Below are 6,788 nucleotides of genomic sequence, written 5' to 3'. Positions count from 1 at the left end.
GTAAATGAAGCTCAACTTAAGGCTGGTGAGAACCAACCTTTCTTCTGGCTGTTTGCAAATGTTGTGGCTCTGGACAAACATGTGAATAAGGGGCCATCAGCCATATTCTGCACGCAACCCCTTTGATGATTGACGATAAACATGTGTCACCTGCAAGCAGAGCTCGTTACTTCTGTCTAAATCATCTTCCTGGTATGGACAGGCCACTGTTTCCCACAGCAAGTCCGAAGCTTGAACTACAAGATTGTCTTGAGTATGGTAGGAAACCAAAGTTTATTTAATTCTGTACTATCACCACAAAAGCTGAACTTCTTGAAGCAACGAAAATGCCAACAATTTCATGTGCTTATGGATGACAAGGACATCCTGTCCTGTGGTGCACAGAGATGGAGAGGATTTTGAACCTCCCTGTACACTACCCAGATGTCTCAAACATCACCAGAAACACCAGACAGCGACTCTTGTGAAGTTCCTGGAGTGTTCCGGTAGCCATCTCTTTGCGCCCCGAAAGGAATACTTTATCAGTGTTTTTGTATACATCCGATAACAGCTTCGGAGACTGTGGTGACGCACATGTTATTTACTGTTGTTCCAGCTGTGGCAATATCAATTGGCATTAAAAAGTTAAGATTTGTGGGTGGCGGAGCCTATAGCTGTTGCGGTAGGACGTGTGTTTGAGGAGCTCCAGGTCTTACAAGTTACTTTGGAGTTAGTTTTCAACCTTAATTTAATTTTCTTTTTGGATTCATAGTCACACTTTCTGGGGCTATCCAAGAGGAGCCTGGAGATACCTTACTCATATCGGCTTACCTATGTTCCTCAGCTGACTGCGTTACAGCTAGCCGCGACACTGAGAGGCCTCTCTAGCCTGATAGTGCTGTCATTGTCAAAGCTGACGCCAATATACCCCCCCAGGACCCTGGGTTATCAAACCAGTTCTATAGTAACTGGACAACTCGTTAATCACAACTATTGACAAAGAGAAGGAAAAGCACTAGTCACCCCTTATATCAACGGGTACGGAGACCTGTATTTTGCTTTTCCAATATGGCGTTGGTCACCAAAATAATCCAGAATGAAAAAAAAAGGTAAGATTTGGAGAGTGACTAGTGACGCACATTTTATGCACGCTGTGGCAATTGCAATTTGCATTAAAAAGAATCGGCTAACAACCACTACCTACGACCACACCTGACTCCTGAAGTCATGCTTCAGTTATTAAGTCAAGTTAAATTAATTTTTTTTTTATTATGCTCAGCAGAGGCTCCAGGACCCTCAACAAAACCAGCAGCAGGAAAGAGGACATATGGAATCCTTTTGAAAAAAAGATTATAGGAAAGGCATTGATTTCAGAAACACAGAGATCATTAGTTGCAACCGGGAAATAGAAAAAAACATTGATTAGACACCCAGTACACTTCTTTATCCTTAGGCCTTTTTAGCAGAGGCTCCAGGACCCTCACCAAAACCAGCAGCAGGAAAGAGGACATATGGCATACTTTTGTAAATTAGATTACAGGAAAGGCATTGATTTTAGAAACACAGAGATCATTAGTTGCAACCGGGAAATAGAAAAAAACATTGATTAGACACCCAGTACACTTATTTATCCTTAGGCCTTTTTAATAAGAGGCTCCCGGTGCCTCAACAGAAACAACAGCATGAAAGAGTACATATGGCATCCTTGTGAATAATAGATTACAGGAAAGGCATTGATTTTAGAAACCCGGGGATAATTTTTTGCAACCGTGAAATCTAAAAAAACATAGATTAGACACCCAGTACACTTCTTTATCCTTAGGCCTTTTTAGCAGAGGCTCCAGGACCCTCCACAAAACCAGCAGCAGGAAAGAGGACATATGGCATACTTTTGTAAATTAGATTACAGGAAAGGCATTGATTTTAGAAACACAGAGATCATTTATATGACCCGGGAAATAGAAAAAAACATTGATTGGACACCCAGTACACTTCTTTATCCTTAGGCCTTTTTATAAGAGGGTCCCGGAGCCTCAACAGAAACAACAGCATGAAAGAGGACATATGGCATCCTTTTGAAAAATAGATTACAGGAAAGGCATTGATTTTAGAAACACAGAGAAAATGTGTTACAACCGGGAAATCTAAAAAAACATTGAATAGACACCCAGTACACTTATTTATCCTTAGGCCTTTTTAGCAGAGGCTCAAGGACACTCAACAAAACCAGCAGAAGGAAAGAGGACATATGGCATCCTTTTGAAAAAAAGATTATAGGAAAGGCATTGATTTTAGAAACCCGGAGATAATTTGTTGCAACCGGGAATTTGAATAAAAAAAATGATTCGATTCACACCCAGTACAATTCTTTCTCCTTAGGCCTTTTTATAAGAGGGTCCAGGACCCTCAAACAAAACACCAGCAGGAAAGAGGACATATGGCATCCTTTTGAACAATAGAGTACAGGAAAGGCATTGATTTTAGAAACCCAGAGATAATTTTTTGGAAATGGAAATTTGAATAAAAAAAATGATTCAATGGACACCCAGTGCACTTCTTTCTCCTTAGGCCTTTTTATAAGAGGGTCCTGGACCCTCAAAAAAACACCAGCAGGAAAGAGGACGTATGGCATCCTTTTGAACAATAGAGTACAGGTACAGCATTGATTTTACAAACCCAGAGATCATTTTGGTCAATTGTTAAATAGAAAAAAAAGAGTGGACACCCAGTACACCTCTTTCTCCTTAGGCCTTTTTATAAGAGGGTCCAGGACCCTCAAAAAAAACACCAGCAGGAAAGAGGACGTATGGCATCCTTTTGAACAATAGAGTACAGGAAAGGAATTGATTTTAGAAACCCAGAGATAATTTGTTGCAATTGGAAATTTGAATAAAAAAAATGATTCGATGGACACCCAGTACACTTCTTTCTCCTTAGGCCTTTTTATAAGAGGGTCCAGGACCCTAAAAAAAAACACCAGCAGGAAAGAGGACGTATGGCATCCTTTTGAACAATAGAGTACAGGAAAGGCATTGATTTTAGAAACCCAGAGATAATTTGTTGCAAATGGAAATTTGAATAAAAAAAAAATTATTTGATGGACACCCAGTACACTTCTTTCTCCTTAGGCCTTTTTATAAGAGGGTCCAGGACCCTCAAAAAAAACACCAGCAGGAAAGAGGACGTATGGCATCCTTTTGAACAATAGAGTACAGGTACAGCATTAATTTTACAAACCCAGAGATAATTTTGGTCAAATGTGAAATAGAAAAAAAAAATGAGTGGACACCCAGTACACCTCTTTCTCCTTAGGCCTTTTTATAAGAGGGTCCAGGACCCTCAAACAAAATACCAGCAGGAAAGAGAACATATGGCATACTTTTGAACAATAAAGTACTGGTACGGCATTGATTTTAGAAACCCACAGATAATTGTTTGGAAAAGTGAAATAGCCCCAAAAACCATGCTTGGACTCCCACTCCAGGTCGTTCTCCTTCAGCTTTTTTATAAGAGGGTCCAGCACCCTCAACAGAAACAACTGCAGGAAACAGCACCACATATGCCATCCTTTTGCACAAGCGAGTACAGGTATGGCATCCATTTTAGAAACCCAGAGATAATTGAGAGGAACCAGGAACATTTTTCTAAAAATTGGATGGGGCACCCATTACAGGTCGTTCTCCTTCAGCCTTTTTATACCATGGGCCACGACCCGCAACAGGCACAACAGCATGAAACACCACATATGCCACCCGTTTGCACAATAGAGTACAGGTATGGCATAGATGGAACACGGAGATAATTTAGAGCAACCAAGAGACGGATAAAGATGCTTGGTCGGTCCTACTCTTTCAAATTTGTGGCATTTTGCGTTCAATTTAATGGTCCACCAGATATGAGTGGTGTGCTAAGTTGTACAATTTGTAACAGTTTAATCACTAGTGTTATTTGCCTTATTTTTTTTATTTGAGTTTTGTACCCACAGACCTGCAGCAGAGGCCAGAAAAATTCGGAATGTACAAATGACTGAAAAATTTGGGTATTGTTGTAGCAACTGCTGTAGCAGCGGCCAGAAAAATTGATGTTTGTAAAACATTTATAAAGTCCCCTAAAAGCTTGTGGCTTGAACACTAGTTCTTGGCAGATAAGTCAAGCAAGTCCTCCGGCTTTATAAGAAAAAAAAAAAAGGCCAACCTGTGTACCAGTTGTAGCCCAAGCCAGCTCATCTTGTCATCAGGCCTTTTTTATTCAAATGTATCGCCCAATGTCAGTCCCTTCGGGATCCAGCCCTCATTCATTTTTATAAAAGTGAGATAGTCAAGGCTTTTTTGACCTAGGCGACTTCTCTTCTCGGTGACAAAACCTCCTGCTGCACTGAAAGTCCTTTCGTTCAGGACACTTGAAGCGGGGCAGGCCAGAAGTTCCATTGCAAATTGGGATAGCTCAGGCCACAAATCCAGCCTGCACACCCAGTAGTCAAGGGGTCCATCGCTCCTGAGAGTGTCGAGATCCGCAGTTAAAACTAGGTAGTCTGCTACCTGTCGGTTGAGTCTTTCTCTAAGGCTGGATCCCGAAAGGCTCTGATGGTGCATGGGAGTTAAAAAGGTACGCATGTCCTCCATCAACAAGACGTCAGGAAAGCATCCTGTCCTTGCCGCCGTGGTCGTGGGAGGAGGAGGATTAATTTCATATCTTCCCCTGTTACATTCCCGTGGTGCTGTGACATCACCCTTATACGCTGTGTAAAGCATAGTTTTTAATTTATTCTTAAAATGCTCCATCCTTTCCGACTTGTGGGAATTTGGTAACATTTCAGGCACTTTATGCTTATACCGGGGGTTGAGGAGCGTGGACACCCAGTACAGATCGTTCTCCTTCAGCTTTTTTATACGAGGGTCCCTCAACAGGCACGACAGCATGAAAGAACCCATTTGAACAAGGTTGGATGCCGAGCTAATCATGTCCCGTTCCTCCTCCTCACTGATCTCACTGATTGTATCTTGTTCCCCCCAGCTACGTACAACACCACTGGTACCAGAGAGGTGACAACAACGAGCACCCTGGGATGCCTGTTGTGCTCGGTCTTCCTCCTCCTCCTCCTCAAAGCCATATTCCTCCTCTGACTCTTCTTCCTCACAATCCTCTTCCTGCGTTGCAAGCGATGCTGATTCGGCTGTTTGTGGGGGTGATGGACACCACAACTCTCCCGCTTCCTCTTCACGCTCATCTACTGCCTGATCCAGCACTCTTCGCAGGGCACGGTCCAGGAAGAAAACAAATGGTATGATGTCGCTGATGGTGCATTCGGTGCGACTGACAAGGTTTGTCACCTCCTCAAAAGGACGCATGAGCCTACAGGCATTGCGCATGAGCGTCCAGTAATTTGGAAAAAATATCCCCAGCTCCCCAGAGGCTGGCCTAGCACCCCGATCATACAAATACTCATTAACAGCTTTTTCTTGTTGGAGCAGGCGGTCAAACGTTAGGAGTGTTGAATTCCACCGTGTCGGGCTGTCGCAAATAAAGCGCCTCACTGGCAGGTTGTTTCGATGCTGGATATCGGACAAGTGCGCCATGGCCATGTAGGAACGCCTGAAATGGCCACACACCTTCCTGGCCTGCTTCAGGACGTCCTGTAAGCCTGGGTACTTATGGACAAATCGTTGTACAATTAGATTACACACATGTGCCATGCACGGCACATGTGTCAACTTGCCCAATTTCAATGCCGCCACCAAATTACTTCCATTGTCAGAAACAACCTTGCCAATCTCCAGTTGGTGCGGAGTCAGCCACTGATCCACCTGTGCGTTCAGGGTGGTCAGGAGTGCTGGTGCGGTGTGACTCTCCGCTTTCAGGCAAGTCAAACCCAAGACGGCGTGACACTGCCGTACCCGGGATGTAGCATAGTACCTGGGGAGCTGGGGGGTGCCATAGATGTGGAGCAAGACGCAGAAGTTGAAGAGGACTCAGCCGAGGAAGAGGTTATGGAAGAGGATGGAGTAGGAGGAGTAGAGGAAGTAGCAGCAGACCTGCCTGCAAGTCGTGGCGGTGTCACCAACTCTTCTGCAGAGCCACGCATTCCATACTTGTCAGAAGTCAGCAGGTTTGCCCAATGCGCAGTGTAGGTGATATACCTGCCCTGACCATGCTTTCCAGACCAGCTATCCGTGGTCATATGGACCCTTGCCCCAACGCTGTGTGCCAGACATGCCATAACTTCCTTTCTCACAACAGAGTACAGGTTTGGGATTGCTTTTTGTGAAAATAAATTTCTGCCAGGTACCTTCCATTGCGGTGTCCCAATAGATACAAATTTTTTGAAAGCATCAGACTCCACCAGCTTGTATGGTAAAAGCTGGCGGGCTAAGAGTTCAGACAAGCCAGCTGTCAGACGCCGGGCAAGGGGGGTGACTTTGAGAAATTGGCTTCTTACGCTCAAACATGTCCTTGACAGACACCTGACTGTGGGCAGATGACCAGGAACTGCTACGTAAGAGAGACTGAGTGGAGGATGGTTGAGAGGGGGCAAGGAGGACAGCACTGGTTGACGTGGCTGAAGATGATGGAGCAGGAGGAGGAGGGCGGCTTTCACTTTGTGTGCTGCTTCTACTCATGTGTTCTTCCCATCGGCCTTTGTGATGGGAGACCATGTGCCTTCGCAAAGCAGTTGTACCTAGGTGGCTGTTGGACTTCCCACGACTCAGTTTCATTTGGCACAGGTTGCAAATGGCATCGCTGTTATCAGAGGCAGACACACAAAAAAAATGCCACACTGCTGAGCTCTGCGATGACGGCATTCTGGTGGT

This window comes from Bombina bombina, chromosome 1, assembly GCF_027579735.1.
Source record: "Bombina bombina isolate aBomBom1 chromosome 1, aBomBom1.pri, whole genome shotgun sequence".
Lineage (NCBI taxonomy): Eukaryota > Metazoa > Chordata > Amphibia > Anura > Bombinatoridae > Bombina > Bombina bombina.
The sequence above is the reverse complement of the archived record's forward strand: the minus strand, read 5'-3'. Positions refer to the sequence as shown.